The 23,284-nt window shown below is 40.5% G+C and overlaps 1 long non-coding RNA gene across 2 annotated transcripts in view; it reads left to right on the top strand.

Moving 5' to 3' along the window:
* The window catches only part of LOC129393089 (uncharacterized), a 258,151-nt gene that overhangs the window by 172,390 nt on the left and 62,477 nt on the right, over nt 1–23,284 (top strand). The window lies entirely within an intron of this gene.

Genomic DNA, 23,284 nt, shown 5'->3' with positions numbered 1-23,284 from the left:
AGCTGCGTTAGAGCTCTGGATCTTCCCTTTTGAATCTGTACAACCCCACTCTTAGTATTTGATTTTTCAAGCTTGATTTCCTTATCTGCAGAATGGAGATAATACCTACCTCACAGCACTATTGTGAGTGTTAAATGAAAAATGTATGGAAGTTTGCCACCAGTAACAAAAGAATGTGGCGACAAGTGACTATTGCAAAGTTAAAGTATGTGCAGTACCTGGAAAGTATGGAAAGTACCTGGCACAAGGTTGGTGCTCTGCAAAACGTCTGTAAGATGATGAAATGACATGTGGGTGATACTCTGTAAATACTGTCCCCCAACTTGCATGTTCAGAAAACAGAGAACAGGCAGGAGAGGGAAAGGGGAAAATCCATTTCTGCAATATTCATTGAGGCCCTGGAGACCCATACACAAAAATGTATAGGAATTAAGCAGGTCAGGTAAGTGAGACTCAAATTATTTGACACATCTCACATGGAGACGTGGTGTCTATATCCCTTCCACTTGAAACTGGGTGGCTCATAAATGCTTCAGCCAACAGAGTTTAACTTTTGACACGAGATTATAAAAGACCACTCAGTTCTTCCTGGTTTTCTAAGGATGCCCTTAAGGAGGAAGCCAGCCACCATGTAAGAAGTCTGAGACGAAGACCCTCTCAGCTGTCATGCTACAGAGGCCACAAATACATGCTCCAATATATAGCCCCAGCTAATCCCCCAGCCAACATCAGCCACTTCCACCATAGCTGTGCTGGTGTGGGCTCCCTAGCCCAGATGAAAGGTCAGATGATCACAGGCCAGCCAATATCTGATTGTAACTACAAAATCATGAGCAAAGTAAGAGAGTTGTTTTAAACTGTTGATTTTTGGAGTGATTTGTTATACAGCAATAGATGCCCCCAGAACAGCCAGGTCCCTGGGACCTTGTGGAATTGGAGAGTGTGCTTTACCTAACGTGGGCAGCCCCTCCTCATACAAGTGTTGCTTTGGAGGTATTCAGGTCTTGGTTGGCCAGATGTACAACTAAAACTTGCCAGTTCCAGAATTTTGTGAAATCTCCAAATTTTTTAGATATCGGTTACTAATTAAAAGCTTTTGGAAACCAGTATGCATCACAGCAAACTGCCAATAAGATCTGTGAGCTGCCAATTTGCCACATCTGTTGTCCATAGAAGTGAGGGAGTGCCTGCTTACCCCTACCCTATCCAACCTATCCAATGCTTCCTGCAAACTGGGGCCATCACCCCTAACTGGCCTCCCTTCCTGTATAACGTATTAGCATCTGAAAACCAGCATTTAAGCAAGCATTTATACAATTCCACATCCAAGCCAAGCAAACTGCTTCTTGTTTTACTAGTGGCTGGAGCTTTGACCCATTTAAGCCTGACAGCAAAATAGTGATTAGGGGGATGTTGTTCCTGGTGTTTTGATTGGGAGGAAATGAAAGGAGTAGAAGGGGTCAGGATGGGAGGAGGGGTGATAAAGGGGAACTTCTTGGAGGACAAAAGTTCACCAGTTTTCCCTTGAAGTCAGTTTAAGAACAACAGAATGACATCAACACATATTTCAGTGAATTGAAAAAAAATTTTTTTAAACAGCTCCTCATTTATTTTCAGCTTTTGTTGAGAATGTTTTGCTCTGGGGCCTTAACGAATTCACCTTTAAAACTGTAGAGGAAAAAGTTGCATATCATTCTGTGTCATTTTCCTGTGTACTTTCTTCAGGGCATGAATGAGGCAGAAAACAGAGCTGCTGATCCCACCACTGAGGACCAAAGAGCCATTGCAGCCTCTGAGCGTGGGATGCAGAAGGACAAAGTGTTACAGTGGGTAGCTAGTCAGGCATGAGCAGGGCAGGACAGGGCTCCCCCAACCCCACCAGGGATGTCAGGCAACCATCAGGTGATGGTCAGGCAGTTGTCACACTGTCTCTCTAAAATAATAATTGATCGCAGCCCACGCCAAGGATAGGCAGTCTCCCAGAAGATAGAAACACCTGAAATTGGTGATCAGCAGCTTCCCGATAAGATCTCAGGAGTGGGGCCAATGGGCTCAAGCATGAGCATTAGGGGGCAAAATGGCAGAGTTCTACTGGTATATGGCCTTTCAGGGACATTTGAGTGGTAAGGGAGAAGAATGCCTCAAGTGAGCACGCGCACAACTCCGGTAAACACACTGCGCATGCTCACCTCCCAAGTGCTAGCAGGACACTGAGCATGCAGACAGGCCACGCTAAGAGAAGACTCAGAGGAGAAGGGATGCAAGACAGTGGAAGTATGCCAACATATAAAACCCTAAGTCAAAGGTCAAACAGGGCACTTGTCTTTCAAGTCATTTGCTTGGGCATCTTCCAAGTATACTTTCCTGCTCTAAAGCTTTTTAATAAGCTTTCACTCCTGCTCTAGAACTTGCCTCTCACTCTGCCTTATGCCTCCCCGGTCAAATTCTTTTTTCTGAGGAGGCAAGAATTGAGGTTGCTCCAAACCCATACGGATTTGCCGCAAGTAGCAAAAGAAGGAGAGAACTGGTGACTGTTGCAAAGTTAAAGTATATGCAGTCATAGAGGGAGAAGGGGACAACTTTGTAAAGAGTGACAGAAGTGTCCTTGACCACAAGCCAGGCATTAGGAGTGTCTGTGAACACAGTCTTTTTGCTACATCAACAGAATGAATAAATATGTGAATATTCACTGAGGTATTCCTCAAAAAAGTTTTTTGTAAAGTGTGTTTAAAGATTGTTAATGTTTTCATCTTTTATATTGAAATTATTTTTGAAATGATACAAAGGGAAAATGATGAAATGTCTCTTCCTAACCCAGTACCCTCACACTACCTTATTCCCGCATGTCACCAATATAATCCAGTTCTTGTCCATTTTCTAGAGGTATGTATGCATGTACAAAACAGATGAATTCTTGTTTTCTTACTCAAGTGGAGGCATGCTATACAGAATGCCCTGTGCTTATCCATTTTCATGTGACTATATAACCTAAAGAGTGTTCCACATTTCCATAGCTATTCATGTGTGAGCCCTCATTCTTTCCTAAAGCTATGTAGTATTTTGTTTTATTGGTACATCATAATTTATTTAGTCTCCAATTGATGGACAAGTTTATTGCCTCCATAGTAATTTTCTTTTGAAATAATTTCGAGTACATTCTGTGATATGTGTCTGAGTGAAATTTGATCTGGGCCTTGGGAGTGATTAAACAGCATTTGAAGTAGTCTGATCAACAATCAACACTTTAAGGATGATTACTTAGACTTCAAGTATCCTCATTGAAATCTACATCAGAAGCTTTGTTAATTAGTGTAAGGATGAAATGAGTGGAGGTCAAAATAGGTGGTTGGTTAAGAAGATTATATATACCTCATAGTCTTTGAATGAACAGAGTAAAGAAATCTCTTGAGCAAGCCATCCATTGCCAATGGTGTAACTCTCAAAATATAGAGGTGGCTCACTAATTCTGTGTCCTTCACCTCACAGAGCACCTTGTTGCCTAACCTAATCAGTATGCTGGCCAGGCCTTCTCTGTGAATATCTTGGCTTCTGTTGTTCGAAGTACCTAGAGCAGAAAATGAACATCACCAGCTATAGAACATATCATATGCCTGCATTTTGACTTGCTTACTAGTAAATGTTTGTATACCTGGCAAAATTTGGTCTGATAGTTGCTTTCACAGCACCTGGAATTTGGTCTGGAGTTGCAACATAGCACTTGAAAGCGAAATTCTAAGGTAGAGGACATGTAAGCCCCCTAATAGCCAGAGACTATCAACAGTTATCAAAAGAAACTAATATTTCCTGAAGAGCCAAATTGCCTTAGGATAATTTGAAACAGGGACATTTAGATTGTTTCTAATCTTATACTATTATAAGTAACGCTGTAATGAATAACCATGTACATAGATCACTGTGCATGTGTGAATAATTTAAATTGATGATATTAATTTGTGAAGCCTTTTGTTGGACACAGGGAGTCTCAAATTGAGTCATCACATATGCTGTCATATGTATGCCATATAATTTGAAGAAAAAAAAGAGAACGGTTTTATCATTTTAACTAATCCCAATTGTATTATTTGTGCTTACTGTACACAGTCCTCAAACTTGTTTTGCAGCCATTCTAGATGAAAATTCAGCTGAGAAAAGGCTATGTTGGATGACCTTACTTTATAAGTCCTTTTACTTTTTCAGACCAATTAACTCCTCTGAAAAACAAAACAAAACAAACAAAATACCCTGTCTTAGTCTGCTCTGGCTGCTATAACAAAACACCATAAACTGGCTGGCTTATGAACACAGAAGTTAATTTCTCACAGTTCTGGAGGCTGGGAAGGGGAAAACATTTAAACTATAGTACATCTTGATATACAATATAAGCATAATCTTAAATGTTCAACTGACTGACTGACTGACTATCTGACTGACTGGCTGACTGGCTGACTGACTATCTTACTGACTGACTGACTATATGACTGACTGGCTGGCTGACTGACTGACTGGCTGACTGACTGACTCTCTGACTGACTGGCTGACTGACTGACTCTCTGACTGACTGACTGACTGACTGACTATCTTACTGACTGGCTGATTGACTATCTGACTGGCTGACTGACTGACCGACTGACTGTCTTACTGACTGGCTGACTGACTGGCTGACTTTCTTAGTGACTGGCTGACTGACTGACTGACTGATGATCTGACTGACTAGCTGACTGGCTGGCTGACTGACTAACTGACTATTTGAATGATTGACTGACTGGCTGACTATCTGACTGGCTGACTATCTGAGTGACTGACTGACTGGCTGACTGACTGACTGACTATCCAGCTGACTGACTAACTATTTGAGTGACTGACTGGCTGGCTGACTGACTGACTGACTGACTATCTGACTGACTGACTATCTGTATGACTGACTGACTATCTGACTGGCTGGCTGACTGACTGACTGAGTGACTGACTGACTGACTTTCTGACTATCTGACTGACAAACTGACTGACTGATGGACCGGCTGACTGACTGGCTAACTGGGTGACTGACTGACTGACAAGTGACTATCTGGCTGACTGACTGACTGACTGACTATCTTATTGACTGTCTGACTGACTGACTGGCTGACCAAATGTCTCACTGGCTGACTGACTGTCTGTCTGATGGACTGGCTGATGGGCCTGGGTCACCCTGGAAGAAATATATTAAAGTGGGAGTTGTGGCATCTGATGCAGGTTGGACTCTTCCTTTCAGCACCCAAGTTATCAATTTATCAGAAGCTCTTTTTTTTTTTCAGTAAGAAGCCAACCGTCCCCATGAAAAATAAACAACACCAAAGGAAAAGCAGCTTATAAATTATTGCTAACAGATTTATGGTATTTACAGAGGGCTGATTAAACAAAAACTAAAAGAAAACAAAAGATTAAAAAAACCTCAAAACTTTCCCAAGCAAATCTCTGAGTTTAGGCAGCTTCTATTGCACCCTCTCAGCTGCAAGCAGGACCTACCTGAGGTGAACCTGTGATATAAACTAACTTTTTTTCTATAAATTTTCCCTCTGGTGGTGACCCTTTCTCTCCTTTCAGGTGTCTGGGACCTTGCCCTCTTCACCTCTTTCTTCTATCAAAACAGAGAGAGAGATCTGATAACCAGCCACTGACATTTGTTGACTGATGTTGACTGATTATATTTTGACTGGAACTCAAATTCATCAGCACCCTGTCTGAAACAGACTTGTGAAGTTTAAGCCTTTTAGCTATAATTATGGGATGAAAGGTGTTCCATTCTAGTTAAGAGAATTTCAGGCATCAGCAGATGGGAAGGTAGAGGTGAAGGTCCACTCAGCCACCTCTGAATGTGATCCTGACTTTTTTGGGGGGGCGGGTATTTTTTCCTACAATAAATCCCTAGCTCCATTGTGGAGAATAATGCAGGGGCTGGCAGAGATAAAGCCAGACCAAGGATGGTTTAGATCAGAACAGGCAGTGACTTCTAGAACCTTCTAGATCTTGCTCCCACCTTCCCTGCTTGATCATAGTCAAATCTTGTTCCTCACTACCTCAGTGAAATCCCTGACTTGAACTCTTTCGTTTCAAGTTTTCATGACATGTAATTTACCCATTCTGAGGGTATTCTGGTAGTTTAGTGATTACTTAATACTTTTTTCCTATCTTAAGCTCCTGTTTATGTCATACTGAAAGCACATTTGGCCATTATCTCTACCTCAGGTGAAGTAAAAAACAGAAAATATGTCATGAATACGTAGCTCATTAATTAGAATTTAAAGGCATGGTTACCAAGAAAGCTTGGGAATTAAGAATCTGGGTTTTCAGTGTCCCTTTGGGATATATATGTTTGAAAGAAGTGTTTCCTTTGAGTCCTAATATCCAAAGTAAGTGTTATCCCTGTCTCACCTATGAGGAAATTCATACTTGGCTGTCTAGTCATTTGCCTAAGAACACCTAGCTGGTTAAGTTGTGGAGTGAAGATTTGAGCTCAGTTATGCCTCGCTTCCAAGTCATGCTCTTCCCACTATGGCATAAGAGTAAAAAGTGGTTTTATTCCCCAGGGCTTCTGTATCTTTAGCTATACCAAGAAAGAGATAGTCATGATTTCTAACACTCGGCTGAAATATGCAGGACTTATTTAAAGGTAGCCAATGAGTATCACTATTTTTAATATCTGATTGCTGTCTTCCAAATTTTTTGGTCCAAAATTTTCTGAGAGAAGTTTCATTAATTTCCTGATTATAATGGTCCTGATTCTTGCCAGAAGCTGGCAAAAATAAATGCAAAGCGGACAGAGTAGGCTGTATTACTTTTCAAGCAATAATTATTAATGTAAAAACAAATGAGAGAGAGGTATTTTATGAGACAAAAAGCATGAACGCTTGTTTCTGTCTCGGTGGACATATGTCTTAGTGAGTAGGTTAAAAGTTTACCCAAATACATTTTGGTTATCTGTACAATTTCAAACCCGAAATCGATAAGTCTTATCAGAACATTTTTATGACTTCAGGGAGGTTATCACCATCTTAATATAGTGATGAAGACAAAAGCCAGACCTCAGGAGAGGTCAGAACTGAGTAATCAAATTAACATCTGTTAGGACTGACTCAGTCCAGTCTTCAAGGTCAACATATTCACAAATGTCAAAATGTCTGAATGAAGAGATGGTAATCATTGACCCTGAAACCTTCTGGGGCTTGGCAGGAAGCTGTGGGGGAGATAAATAGCTTTTTGTTGAGATAGCAAATGCATGTTTGGATACATACTTTCTTATTTCTCTCTTTTGAAATAAGAGGAAATGCCAAAGCCAAGTCTCCATTAACCATGGTCCTACTGGATGGTGATAAACAGATCCTTGAGGTCCTGCTTTCCCACAACCATCTTCTCTGGAATTATAATTCAGAGCTCTTGACAGATATTATTTGCTTGTTCTTTCTTTTACTTATTAACCCTGAAGAGAAATGGGAAAGAGGTGGGCATTCCGAAAAAGAAAAGGGGAGAGAGGCATGGCTACTCAATAGAGGGATACAGGTCCAATTTTGCACTGAAAAGCTTTATATTTCATACAGTTTTGCTATACCATTGTTAACCTGTTCATCTCTTTTTTTTTTTTTTTTTTTTTGAGACGGAGTTTTGCTCTGTCACCCAGGCTGGAGTGCAGTGGCGCGATCTCGGCTCACTGCAAGCTCCGCCTCCCGGGTTCATGCCATTCTCCTACCTCAGCCTCCCTAGTAGCTGGGACTACAGGCGCCCGCCACCACACCCAGCTCATTTTGGTTTTGTATTTTTAATAGAGACGGGGTTTCACCGTGTTAACCAGGATGGTCTTGATCTCCTGACCTTGTGATCTGCCTGCCTCGGCCTCCCATTAACCTGTTAATCTCTTAACAAAGTCTATAAACTGAAAGCTTTTTCCACTGTAGATTAGAAATTGAATTTCTACTTGTAATAGAAATCTGGACTTGGATTTTTATTTTTTTAAACCCAAAACCTTAGTAGAACTGACAAGGGTACTCTTTACAGTCTACAATTTAGGGGCCTAAATGAATATTGAGGTGGTGTAAATTCCTGAGGACGTAAACTTTATCTATTTTTCCAGAATGTATTGCTAATGCCCAGAGAAGTGGAGAAGTAGGTCATCTCTGTCGCCAGCTTAAAGTCTCCAGGTACATTTTCTCTCAAAAAGTGAAGCAAACCAGTTCACTGTAATGTGATGAACATAGTGATGGTAAGTTTACTGTGATAAGGGAGATAAACTGCGCTGGAGGTTTGAGTTCTCGTGTTAAATCTTTTAAAGAAGCTCTGATTTTTTGGGGAGTGAGAGTTAGGGCCTATGAACCCCCTTTTTTTTTAATGGAAGAATCAACAAGTACCTTACTCATTTGTGAAATGTTGGTGCCAATCATGGCTGACTGGCAACTTGTTTTTGTGCCCATTGAGATTGACTTGACTTTTAACTGGGATATATGGGCAAAGATCATGTGGTGATGGCCACTTCTCTATACTGGCCACAAAACAATGACAATTATGGAATATAGTTAAACGGACATTATAGCTCAGCTACATGGCTGATAGGAGAAAAGAGTTTTGCTGCTGCCTACAGATTAAAATAACCCATAGAAAATCACACAAAATAATTGTAATCAGCAGATAGTAATTGGCTATGTCCATGAGACTTGGCCGTAGTCTAGCTGGTTTACCTGGGTATGTAGCATGCAGTAGTGAAAAAAGCACTAGGACTGGGATGAGAAACCTGAATTCAAGTGCGAACTCTGGCACTTATTAACTGGGTTTACCTTGAGGAACTTACTTGACCTGTCTGGTTCCTGGTTATTTATCTCCTTAACAACATTGTCAGGGGTCCTGCAGGATTTTTCTGAAGGAAAATGTTGCCCTTCAAAATAAGACCCTTAAAGAAAAGATGCTCAGATTTCATCCTATAAATTATCCATAAGGTAGATTTCCTACTACGCTTTTCAATCCTAAATTGGCTTCTGCTGCTATTGGGACATTTCCAAGCAAACTCCCCCTGCCAAACAGCCAGTATGTTTATGGGAATAAATAGCTGAATTCTCATGCTCTCACTCTTCAAGGAGAAAAAGCACACCTTCCAAGCCATATGCGGAGAAAATCTCCAGTGGCCTCTCATCTTATCCTGATGTTAAACATTCCTGGTCCTACATAAATCCATTAAAGGTCTCCTCCTGCCAACATATATCATCACAGCCTGCAGCAATATTGAGGATAATAATAACAAGTGGTAAGTGTGACATGGCCTTTGACATTCCAGCAACCTCAGATTCTTGATTTTATATGGAGTTGCTGGATTCCCTTAGCCCCATTTTTAAAGATTGTATGCAAGGCATGAGCTGCTGGATTAATGAGATGGATGTCTGTTTCACAATGAGGCTAGGAAATAACCTAAATTTTGATAAAAGTGAGCAATGTTGTTAGCAAACGTGCTTATAAGAAAAGTCTGAGACAGGCATAGTGGCTCACACCTGTTAACCCCAGCACTTTAAGAAGCTGAGGTGGGTGGATCACTTGAGCTCTGGAGTTCGAGGCTAGCCTGGGCAACATGGTGAAACCCTATCTTTAAAATATATATATATATATATATGTAAAAATTAGCCAGGCACGGTGGTGTATGCCTGTGGTCCTATCTAGTCTGGTGGCTGAGGTGGGAGGATTGCACTGAGCCCAGGAAATCTAGGCTGCAGTGAGCCATGATTGTATCACTGCACACCAGCTGGGAGTGACAGAGAAAAACCCTGTCTCAAAAAAAAAAAAAAGAAAGAAAGGAAAGAAAGAAAGAAAAAACTTTGTAAACTTTCACTTACAGAAAAATATGACGATTCTTGGTGTAGATGTCTTTTGTTTAGAAATCTGTGATTTTTTTCTTAAATTGTCAAAAAGAAATGGCATAAGAATCGTATTAAACTCAGGAAATGGTAGTATTTGGTTATATTTTCCTTTCTACTTTTCCCATCATGCATTTCCATATCAGTAGGCATTAAAAGACAGTGACCACATTTTTGCAGATTTCCTCTTAGAACAGCGGCTGCACCGTGTGAACTAGCAGAGTAAAGAAGGGACTAATGCGTTGAACTTCAGCCGTATGCCAAGTTCTGTGGTGTCAGACTTGATTTCCTCATCTGTAAAATGTATCAGGATAATAATAATGCATGCATTTTTCAGTCATTGGGAGCGTTGATGAGAAAAATACAGATGAGTCTAGTAAGGCAAGATTGTCTTTGGGGCAGGTTCTCACTTCTTGAAACATCTCGGTATTCTGAGTAGATCAATGTCCCTGAAGTCCTGGGGTCAAAGTTTTCTATTAAGGAAGAACTACGTAATCATGCTTACTAACTGGTAGATGACTCATAACTTCTGAAAGTGTATTGTCCTAAGATGTATGTTTGGTTGAGATGGAAGTTTAAGAATCGATCCTTAAAGATGATGGTTCCAGAAGTGAGACACTGGCAGGGGCAGATTCTTTTGGGGCATGGGTGGCAATGGAGAGGGTGGGCAGAGTCAGCTTCTTCTGACAGCACACCACGATCTTCCCTATCCCTGGAGGATGGCAGTGGCTGAGAGGTGTTGTACGTTTCCAGCTTCGTCATAGAGCCAGCTGGGGTATGCACGTTCCCTTGAAGATGCTTCATGGCTTGTCCATGAGAGGGCACTGGTGCTCTAGCTTGCCCTTGCCAGAGTCTGTCTGAAGATAGATCAGGAGTGCTTGGCCACTTGTACCACAGCTGTGGCTATGTGCATTGGAAATTATATAGAGGGAACCTCAGGGGCTCTGTCCTTTTGCCCAGCTTAGTATATCTGTGGTCTTCAGACTCTGGCTGCCAACTGATAAACCTACTGCCCATATGTGGAAGAGCAAGTGCCAGGTGTAATGGGTATTTATACAATTAGTGCAACAAGTCTGTAATTCAGTATTATACTTGAAAGAGGCACCAGGACCCCACTGCCCCACCCCCCGCTCCTGCAGAAGCCCTCCAAAGGAAGGAAAAGGGACTCTCGGCGGCTGGCAAGATGGCAGAATAACAGCTCTGGTCTGCAGTTCCCAGCAAGATCATCACAGAACGTGAGTGATTTCTGCATTTTCAACTGAGGTACCCAGCTTATCTCATTGGGACTGCTTAGACAGTGGGTGCAGCCCACACATGGCAAACAGAACTAGAAATACCATTTGACCCAGCCATCTCATTACTGGGTATATACCCAAAGGACTATAAATCATGCTGCTATAAAGACACATGCACACGTATGTTTATTGCGGCATTATTCACAATAGCAAAGACTTGGAACCAACCCAAATGCCCATCAATGATAGACTGGATAAAGAAAATGTGGCATACATACACCGTGGAATACTATGCAGCCATAAAAAAAGGATGAGTTCGTGTCCTTTGCAGGGACATAGATGAAGTTGGAAACCATTATTCTCAGCAAACTAACACAAGAACAGGAAACCAAACACTGCATGTTCTCACTCATAAGTGGGAGTTGAACAATGAGAGCACATGGACACAGGGAGGGGAACATCACACACTGGGGCCTGTCGTGGTTTGAGGGACTAGGGGAGGGATAGCATTAGGAGAAATACCTAATGTAGGTGAGAGGTTGATGGGTTCAACAAACCACCATGGCATATGTATACCTATGTCACAACCTGCACATTCTGCACATGCATTCCAGAACTTAAAGTATAATAAAAAAAACGAACAGCAACAACAAGAACAACAAAAAACAGAAAAGGGATTCTCTCTGTGGAAGGAAGGTGTAGAAAGAAAAACAAAAAGGACAGCAGACAATTTCCAGTTAAATGGAAATTGTACCTTTCACCGTAAGTCAAGAAAGGTCTTTTGACATGGAGTCAAAGAAAAGACAGCCAAGGCCTCCACATATATAGATTTTCAAGCGGGAGTCAACAGCATAATACCATAGTTCAGAATGGATTACCTAGTGAAACTCCCACACTTCTCAGTCACCCTCCTTCATATCATTCTGTTTTATTTTTCTCCTAATATTTACCACTATCTGAAGTGATCATAATCATTTAGTTGCTTATTTATTGCCTATTATTTTTGTTGCAATATAAACTCTGTGAGGGCTGGGACCTTGGCTACCTTTTTCACCACTATAGCCTCTGCTCCTGGAAACACTGCCTGATACAGCAGTCACCAACAAACATTGAATGGTGGAGAATAATGCCTGAAAGAGTCAACATTTTACAAAGAGAGCCAAAGTGACATTTTACAAAGATGGCCAAAGCGAGGATGTTCAGTGAAGGGCTGTGGCTTCAGACAAACTGAAAAACAACTCATAATGCAGTAGGCTCCAGTGGGTTTTGAATATGGTCAAAGTGAATGGTTTGCTTTTCTGATTAAGGAGACCCTGTGGTCATCTCAGTGGCCATCTACCATCTACACACCCACACAAACACACATTATATATGTATATATACACATATATGTATATATAGTTATATATATTTATATATAAAAATATAATCTTATAAATAAATATATATTTATTTATTAACTCCTTAATTTATATTTGTAGAAAGAGTGCTTTATGCATATTGAATTGTCCTGGAATTTGGAGTAAATGCATTATTCTATGGGGCAAAATTTAATGAAACACATTATCTGGTGAAATTCGTGGGAATTTGGGTTTACAACTGTCCCATCTGTGAAAAGAAGTGATTATAGGGCCAGAATTTTATAGGAAATCCCTATGTGTCTTTATTTTGGGGTTCACATATACATATAAAGAAAATATTATACATATAAAGAAAATATACTTATAAAGAAAATATTAATATACATATATACATATAAATAAAATATGAAGTGACTTCAAAATAGAAATATGATCATTTGTTTATATCAATCCCAATTTGGATTGTGAGTTTTGAATAACATGGTAAAGAGGTAGGAGTGGCCAGCATTAGGTAGGATGTTGAGAATTCAGAATCGGTGCCTGACTTGGGGAGCACCGGACTCACTGTAGCCACAAAGTGGGTTTGCCATGGGCATTATAAATTTATGCCTGCTTTCTAGTTTCAGTACTAAATGGAATAGAACAATCCAGAAGACAGATGAAGCAACACATTTTTGAATAACTACCATGTACTTTGTATCAGACTAAGGCTATGGGAGAGCACTTAACAGGGTTCTGTCTTTGAGGAGGTTAAAATATGCTGAGAAAATATGGCACACATATATCAGTGAGATGCTTCAATTGCAACAAAAGAAAACTCAGCTAGAATTGGCTTAGGCAAAACATAGGAATTGACTGTCTCTTAACTTCTGTTAAAGTTTCAAGCTAACTTCAGGCCTGACAATAAGCCACCAGATCTCAATATTTCTCTGTCTCTCAGTTGGGCACTGTCGTCCTCCCTGCATTGTCTTCATTCTCAGGCTCTTTGGGGACAATTCCTCCAGGGCTCAAGCCTAGTGGGATAAACCAACACCTCGTCCTATCTCTCAGACCAAAGCCCTACAATGAACCCTGAGAGGGCTGATTAGCAGGGCTTGCCCAAATGAGAACTGGAGGCTGATACCTGAAGCCCTGTGAGTAGAGGGGGGTGACCAGGAGATGACAAAAGACCACACATGCACAAGGACAATAAATAGGGTGAAGCAGAAAAGGTAAATGCAAATATCTCAGGTCCAAAGTCATTTGAGGGTTTCGGGAGAGAGAGGTTGATGTGATTGGAGTCACGAAGATAGGATAAAGAAAAGCTTGGTAAGGACCTTGCAGGACAATTTTTTGGCATCTTCTGTGCCTTGACATTTTCTGGAGAGCTTAGTATATATGAAGGAATGAAAGAGCTTCATGGACAGCACGCCAGTGTCACAGCCAGTGTCCAACACATGGTTTGTCCCCTTCAAAGTGATACAAACAGGAGACAGGGAAATACTGGGTAGAAGAGGGTGGTTCCCTGGCAAAGGCCCCACCCTCAAGCCTGGATACCCATGGCCCTAAATGAGAACAGGCATTCCTGTTTTCAGGCCCAAATCATTGCCTTTTGGCCCACCATGCCCCCTATCCTGTACCTATATCAACCCCAAACCCCAGGCTCCAGAGGAGACCAGCAGACAAGGAGATGAGACAAGCAGACAAACAGTGGAACAACACAGCAGAGACAGAGAGAAGAGAAGGAATGCCTGAATGCTGAGAGGAGTTTGGCCAGGGGTGGCTGGAGAGGAATTCAGCCACTGGATGACCCAACACCAGGGGAAGATCACCTTCCCACTCCATCTCTCCCTTCTGGCTCCTCATCCATCCTGCTGAGAGCCACCTCCAACACTCAATAAAACCTTGCATTCAGCCCTCAAGTCCGTGCGTGACCCAATTCTTCTGGGACCTTGGGCAACAGCTGGGGATACAGAAACTGTCACACTGGCCCTCTGCCCTTGCAAAAAAGTCACCTACGGACAGCAAGGCTAAGACAGCATTGTAACACTGAGGTTGCAGGCACCCACCCCTAGACACTACCATGGGGCCGGAGACCAAAGCGCTCACCCTGGCCTCTGCACCTGCCCATCTGCGTGCTCCCCCTCCCACAAGGGGCTTGAGCGACTGAACAGGCAAGCCATAACCCTGTTGCACATCCAGCGAGAGGGATCAGGAAACTCTCCCATTTGAAAGTGCAGTGAGAAAGTTGCTGCATTTGTAAATGCTCTAGGTGCAGGGCCATTTACTGAGTCCCAAGGTGCTTAGCTGACACATGTTTTGCTTCACGGTGATGGGGCAAGTTTCATTTCAGTTTTTGGTCTGCTGCTACTTGCTTTACACCTTGCCTGAGCAGATGATCTGCTATCTTATCAAACACATTCCCTAAGTCAGTTTTGAAACTGCAAGGCCTGGGAAGCATTCTTTCACCAGAAGAGCAAGCTCCCCTGCAGGGCAGATATGGCTCCCTCAGTGTGGGAGAGACCTGAGGGATTCAGCCCTGAGTTGAGTGGCAGACATTAAACCTTCTGTGGAATATTATTTCTGAAAGGAAGATCTCATATCCTTAGCTAATTTATTTTTATGCTGCTTTTTATATTGACCTGCCACATGAGAAAACAGTGATAAAAGCATTTATTAATAAACAGTGCTTCTCTGATTGCATCATGATGATTCTAGTTTGTTGGAATGCCACTAGGAAAAGATGTGGTTTGTTGTGGTGTCAGACTTGGATATAAACCATCTTTATCTTTTCTGTTGGAGCTCAGCAACAGCATATGTCAATATTGACCTAGGATCTAGGGCTCAGTGTTAGGTTTATCTGGAGGCTATGAAATTTGGGCTCTCACAGAACTTTCCAATGCACAAAGTTTAAAAGAAAGATAATCTAAAAACACAAGACATATATATATATATATATATATATATATATATATATATATATACATACATACATACACACACACACATACTCCTATGGGCTGGAAGGGTTGATTAACTGGAAGGGTTGATTAACTGGACTCCCTGAAATAGTGTAAGATTCTAAGTATGCATTTGCTGGTGTCTTCTGGGACAGGTAGATGACAGTGAATTTCTCTTGTCCTCACATTGCACTACTAATATAGTGGGATCAAATCCATTGGTCTATTTCACTTTATCTTGGTAAAATGATGTAGTTCCTGCTTTATCTTTCTGAATATGTTGTCATTTTTTTTAAGCCTCAAAGTAGTTCTCAAGAATATCTGAACATCTTTTTTTCCAGAAAGTTTTGTCTCTTTCCAGTGTTTTAGACCTGTTTTTGCTCGCACATCAGAAGCTTTAGGATATTTTACATATAATTGATGTATTATCAGTCACAACTAAAAGCCCAGTGACTAAATGCAAGTTAAAATTTTACAAATTAGAATCCTATTTTTAATCAGAAGGGATGCTCGCCAAGTTTATTTGTTCCGCAAATACTCAATGAGAATATTTGCAGGTCAAACACTCTGCTTAAATATTACTATTATTATTAGTATAAGATATTTTTGTGCCTAAATGTAAAGGCATTTGTATTTCAAATATTGGCCAATTTTCTGTTCTAGATGTGAAAATACTATTTCTATATCCATATATGCATATGGATATATAAATATACATATGCATACACATAAACTTATACTTAGAAAAATATCAAGTCCATTATCACTTACTGGAAACCCTGCTGATTTTAATGAAGGTAGAGGATCTTGGTTAGATAATTAACGTCACAAGAAAGGGAAAATGTTCAAAATGAATGACTTTGTGAAATATTAATAGCTAAGGAAAAACAAGTAGATGATGAAGAGAATTTTTATTTTTAATGAATTAGGATTATACAATAATTGTATTTTGATTGCTGCTGGCTTACACTTATACACACCCCAGTTGACCCTCTTAAGTCTTTAGATCTTTTCATTTAATGAAATCAGGTGAGAGTTTGTTCAGGGGCCTAGAGCAGTCCTGAGGCAAGAGATCTGAATGGAGTCATACTTTGCCAACCATGAGCTGTTTAACTTTAACTAGTTAAAACCCCTCTTGAAAAGTGAAGACGACGTGGTTCTAATGCTCCTTTGGAGTTCCAGGGGTCTATGAAATACAGGAGGAAGGAGAGTATAGCTTAAACTTCAGAGGGAACTTGTTCAAGTTCCACCACTTCCTAGCTCTGTAACCTTGGGCCTAATTATTTAAACCTCGTAATTCTCAGTTTTCTCATGGTATGATGTTGCTAGTAATAGTACTTAACTCACTGGGTTGGAGTGGAGGACAGAGTAAATGAGAAAGCGCAGGTGAGGTGTTTGGCACATTGTGTGTGGATGGGAGATAGTCAACTGATGGAAATCACCTGGAAGAATGATGACACTAGTTTGTTCTCTGCTTAGGAAAGTTGAATAAACAAGGATATCAGAGGCTCAGACAAACGGGAAAGATGGTGACAGAAGACAAACTGGGGCAGTGCCTCCTGTCTCAGTAGATCTCAGAGCAGTTTAGCATCGCCCTGGGTTGGTGGGGGCTAGCTTGCTGTTTATGGCAGTCAAGCATCCGAGTACCCTGAAGGGATATTGGCTATGCTGTCTACACAGCTTAAAAAGCACTTAGAGGAATGCAGTTCCATTAGACCAGGCATAATGGACGCACTCAGGGCATACTTTGTAAATACACGGCTAATGTCATTCTGACGTGTTTACAGGCCAGGAGAAGCTTCACACAGGTCAGGACCTTCGGATGAATCTGCTGGCTCTCGGGAGCCAGGCCCCTTCCCTCTCACACCCAGGACTCCATATTACTACTTGAACATGGAAAATCTTTTTAAATGACAGTAAATAAATTACTTTTCTGAAAGACTGCAGAATGACCTTGAAGGTACACGTGTCAGACCAGCACAAGGCAATTGCCTGGAGGTTAAGAAAAGCCATTATCTGACTTTGTAGCTGGTTAATTAAAGGCTATTTTTGTCATCTTCAATTCTGAGAAAATCAAGAGAGCTACAGCCACACTTTCACAAGAGAAATTCCTATAATAATAGGGTGGAAGAGGCAAAATGATCACACGCTTTTTCTCCTTTGAATAAGAGTTAGGCATTTGTCCTTCTCACATCCTCCAGAATTTGCTTGGTGCAGTGTAAACCAAGATTTGAAGCCTTCCCAGAGTCCAAATTACTTGTAGCTGATCCTCCAGGAGGATCTTCCTGTTGTGGCTTATCTGATACCTTTTTCCATTTTGCAAGGTCACTGGCGTTACTAATGATAGAATGTGATAGGTCTTAATATTATGCCTTAAAAGCTGATGAAGGTATTTTTTTTAGAATTCCTCCCTTTATATTCTGGAGACAAATTCTTTCTTTCTTTCTTTCTTTTTTTTGTTTTTCAGCTGCATCAGGATCTCCTAGCTCAGAGCAGTTTTGAATTGATGCCTAATATTTTAAAGTTAGTAGACTACTAAAAAGTTATTTTTCTGGACATGGCACATTTTTGGGACTCATTTGCAAGACTGAAACAATTTGATTGCTATAAAAATTTATACAATTCAAAATTCCATCAAAGAAAAAACATCAGCTCAAGTCAATGACTTCTGATGGTTAGAGAGCTTCAGAAAACCTGAGTACCTACTATCTTCACTGCATTCACCTCTTTTTTTTTTTTTTGACATGGAGTTTTGCTCTTGCCACCCAGGCTGGAGTGCAATGGCTCGATCTCGGCTCACTGCAACCTCTGCCTCTCGGGTTTAAAGTGATTCCTGCCTCAGCCTCCTGAGTAGCTGGGATTATAGGCATGTACCATCACACCTGGCTAATTTTGTATTTTTAGTAGAGACCAGGTTTCTTCACGTTGGTCAGGCTGGTCTCGAACTCCTGACCTCAGGTGATCTACCCGCCTTGGCCTCCCAAAGTGCTGGGATTACAGGCATGAACCACCACACCCAGCCTGCATTCACCTCTTACATCCCCTTTAAGGACATTGGGTCTCCTTAGCAACAAAATGGGTGATAGGTTTTTCTTACTCTTTGCTTTTCTCTTCATTGGTAGAAATTTAGAATTATGCACTTCAAAGTAAAAATACTCAATTTAATTTTCAATTAAGTGAAACAATTAAGTTTACAAATCAGATGTTTACATTGAATTTCCAAGTGGTGAATATTTATAAATCTGTTTCCAGTGCAAAATTGATGAGTGGAGATGACTTTTGATCTTCAAATCTAAGATCCTAGGAATGGAACAAATCCTGCCAATCACACTGTTGGGATGGAACACATTCTACCAGTCGCACAAATCCTACTGTGTTGCGTCAAAGGAGAGGGATCAGACTCGTGAGGAGGAGGCTGGAAGGAGTTAGCAACCAATAAAAGAACAAAGGGCTTCTTCGGATTCCTAAACTGTAGCTCTGCCCACTGAGCCCTACATCCTTATTATCCCAAGTTAGCCATTGGTCCCGGCCCTAGGATCATGGAATTATTTTCTGACAGGGATATGGTAACATTTTCCATCTTAGAAGAAACTGATACAGACTATGCTTCTGTAGTCATCCAACTAATTTGTGGCAGGACTGATATAGAGTTATAGGTTTGCACACTTGCATACCTCAGGATCTTTGTGCATATTTCTTTGTGTGTGTATTGCTCCTCTCTGACTGTTAAATTCCTGTCTGTCCTTTCGGCACTGACTGGCATTTCTCCTGCTCCAGTCCACAGATTAGGAAGGTTTGATCATCTCTTGCCCTTTACCCGTTGCGCATTGTACAATCTCTATTGCAGCACATGCTACATTGTCTCACAGTTGTTTGTGCTGCTTTCCCTCCATCTAGAATTTGAATTCCAAAAGGACAGAATCAAATTATATTCACTGATTTATTCCCAGCACCTGAACAAGAGCTGGACAAGTTACAAAATCCACATAAAAAGTCTTTGAATGGTGGACAAAGAACCCCCATCCTCAAGTGTCTGTGCTCCCCGCCCATCCTCCTGCCTTCTAGTCCTGTTTTCCTATCACCCCTCACCCCACTCTAACTCTGTGCTCGGCCCCCAGGTTCCCCAAGTCAGAAGTCAGTGGTACTGTGATACTCTCTGAGAGGCAACGCAGGAGATTGGGTTTCCCATTTGGAAAGCACCATCGATGCTAACTAAATCACACCATCATGTGTCAGGTTGCTCTCCATGGCTCCAGGTCAAAGTCCTGGGTGGAGCCAGGATCTTCATGAATAAAATTCATTAACCCAGATGTTAACATTTAGTGGTCCTGGGATTTAGCAGTGACTAAATGCCACACAGTATGCTGCTTCCACATACAGCTTCAGAGAAGCCCCCTGCTTTTAATGATCAACAGATCATGTTTGTTTTCTTTCATGGTCTCTGAGCATCTCCCCAATCATTGCAGCGTGGAGGCAGTTCCCTTTGGCCACATTTTATGGTAATTCACAAATTGCTTCTAAATCTACCCCTGTCCTGTGGGTCCAAATAATTAGAGACAAGGACTGGCCCCTTAGAATTGACTACCATGGTTCTTTTCCATCTTGAAGTGTGCGTTGCCAACATGAGGCTACAGACAATTCCACTGGGGTTGAGAATTGACTGAAAGAGAACCCGTTGTCCTTTTTGGCAGCTGGATGAATGAATAAGTGAATGTATAAAGATCATTTACCTAAAATAGGTAAACCAAGAGATATTTATTTATTACTTGGCTTTGAAATACACTACAGAATTTTTGTAAATATGCTAGTTGATTTGTATCCATTTTGGTGTTAAATTAGTTTCTATTTCACACTGAACCACATTGTTGTTTTCTAAATATAGCTCAGTCTTTAAGGTTTATTTTAGCTGAAGCTGGTTCCTCTAGTTGGATGCGCCTTCTTTTTTACTTTTTCCCTCTCCAACTAATAGGCTCTCCCTTGCTGCAGCTTTTTCTAGGCATGGCCCATTGCTATGTGTCTTTGAAATTCAAATGTCTCCTGCTCTGGTTTTTGTAGCTAGAACAAATTACTCCTTACTCTCTGCTCATAGCAAAGCTTTTATCAGGCTGGGTATAGCCAGTTTACTTCTCTATCCCCCGCTGCTCTGTGAGCTTCTTGAGGGAGGCCTCATGTGTTACCCACCTTGTCCCAAATTACTACACAGGAGCTCATCAATGGTAGCTAAGAACTTCTTAACAACTTTCTATGTGCCACGCACTTTTGTTTTGTTTTGTTTTTGTTTTTGAGAGGGAGTCTCCCTCTTGTCACCTAGGCTGGAGTGCAATGGCGCAATCTCAGCTCACAGCAACCTCCGCCTCCCGGACTCAAGCGATTCTCCTGCCTCAGCCTCCCGAGTAGCTGGGATTATAGGTGCACGCCACCGGGCGTACGGAGCACTTTGGTATGGAGCTTGCCTGCATTAAATTGTTTAATGCTCATAGCTAGGCTTCAAGTTAGGGACTATTGTTATTCTTACTTTCCAGTGCTGAGAATTAACTTGCCCAAAGTTGTATTCCTTGTGAGAAGTGGAGGCATGATTTGAAGCCAGTGGGTGTGGTTTCTGACTCCAGTCTCCTCGTCACCATTGCTTTTCAATAGGTGTGTTTAAAATCTGTCTTGACTGACATATGGAAACAAAGACCCCAAACTGACTGAGAGGCTAACTCCTCTTTCAGGAACTTAAGGGTAAGCTGTATGGCAATTCTCCCTCCACAGTTTCTAAATTCATGCAGGCCCTGTGACCTCCATGCTTAGACCCCTAAGGGCAGAGATCTGCTCACTTCGCATACCTGTGCCTGTGTTCTAACTTGTATTTTCACATGTGTGCGCTCTCCCCAGTCAGGCTATTTACTCCTCCCATTCCAAACATCTTTCATTTTTCATAAATCTTAGCAGAATCTCTTGTATATAAAAGACGTTCACTGGAGCAATGGTTATTTTTGTTGATGGACTCTACAATTTTTTATTGAAGGGCAGCATTCATATATAAAGACACACAGATCTTGAGTGCACAGCTCAATACATTTTTGAAAGGGCAACGTACCCATTTAATCACCACCCAAATAGAGATATACAATGTTGACAGCACCCAAGAGGCCTCCTTCGTGATGTCCCCCCAAAATCGCCATGCCCAAAGGTAATCACTATTCCGACTTCATCACCATAGATTTGTTTTGCCTTTTTTTGAACTTTATACAAATGGAATCATAGAGTATGTGCTTTTAGTGTGTGGCTTCTGTCCATTCAGCATTATATTTGTCATATTCATCCTTATAGATCTGGCTGGTTTATTCTCATGGCTGTATAACAATAACCCATTGTATCAAAGCACCATAATTTTTATCCATTATATTATTGATAGGCAAATGGTTTGTTCCAGCTTTTGACTATTTCAAGTGATTCTGTTATGAGCATTTTTTTTTCAGGGATACAAGTACGTGTGTATTTCTACTGTGTATACATTTAGGAGTGAAATTGCTGGTTCATTGGGTATGAATATGTTGAGCTTTATTAGATGCTACTAAGTGGTTTGTCAAAGTAGTTGTATTAATTTAGACTCCCACAGCAGTGTGTGAGAATTCCTGCTGCTTCATATCATTGCCAACATTTTACATGCTCATTTTTGTTCCATTTTAGCAATTCTGGTGGATATTTAGTGGTATTTTATTGTTATTTTAACTTGCATTCTACAATTGATTTTTGTATAGTGACCAGTATATTTTGCATAGTATATTTTGTGTAGTATACTATATTGTACAGTATATTTCAGTAAACTTACTAAATTCACTTATTAATTCTCATAGTTTATATGTGGATTCTTTTGTGTTTTTTTCTACATATACAATCATATCATCTGAAAATAATGATAGTTTTATTTCTTCCGTTTAATACTGTATGTCTATATTTAGTTTTCTTTCTAGGACCCTCAGTACCGTCTTAAATGGAAGTGGTGATAGCTAACATCCTTGTTTCATTCCCTATTGCAGAAGGAAAGCTTTCAATATTTCACCATAAAATGTAATGTATACTGTGGACTTTAAGCAGACAATTTTGTTGAGATTAAGATAGTTTTATTGTATTCCCTAGTTTCCAATAATTTGTTTTAAATCCTAAATAGGTATTAAATGCTATGAAATGTGCTTTGTATGACTACAAATTTTCTCCCCTTTTCCCCCTTTCTGTTAATATGGGAATTGCATTGAGTGATTTTGAAATGTTAACCACCCTTGAATTCCTGGAATAAAACCCATTTAGGCTTGCTATGTTACCCTTTTTATGCATAGCTGAGCATGCTATTATTTTGTTAAGAATTTTTGCATCTGTGTTCACAGGAATGTTGGTCATAATTTTCCTTTCATGTAATATTTTTATCTGGTTTTGGTATCAACTTGATGGTGTCTTTTGCTTCAGTTTTATTCTATTTTCCCCTCTTTATTAATTTGTTAGTGATATATCCTTTTACCATTATTTAGTGGTTACCCTAGACATTACAACATGCTCACTTGGCTTATTATCATGCTGTCTTCTCCCTAATAATACTGAAACTTCAAAGGCTTTAACTTCACCTCTCCCATCTTTTGCATTATTATTGTCATATTGTATTACATATATTTTAACTCTAATATATAGTATTGATTTTACTGTTAATAATTATTTTATTTTACTGAATTTTTACCTTTCTGATTTTCTTTATTCCTTCCTGCATTATTGCCTTGTTTCCATCTAGGAATATTTTTTCTTCTGCTTGAAGAATTTCATTTAGTTTATCTTTCAATGTCAGCCTACTGGTGATTAATAGTCTCAATTTTTGTTTGTCTGAAAAATCTTTTACTTCATCTTTATTT

The sequence above is a fragment of the Pan paniscus genome, chromosome 11, assembly GCF_029289425.2.
Source record: "Pan paniscus chromosome 11, NHGRI_mPanPan1-v2.0_pri, whole genome shotgun sequence".
Lineage (NCBI taxonomy): Eukaryota > Metazoa > Chordata > Mammalia > Primates > Hominidae > Pan > Pan paniscus.
The sequence above is the reverse complement of the archived record's forward strand: the minus strand, read 5'-3'. Positions and strand labels throughout refer to the sequence as shown.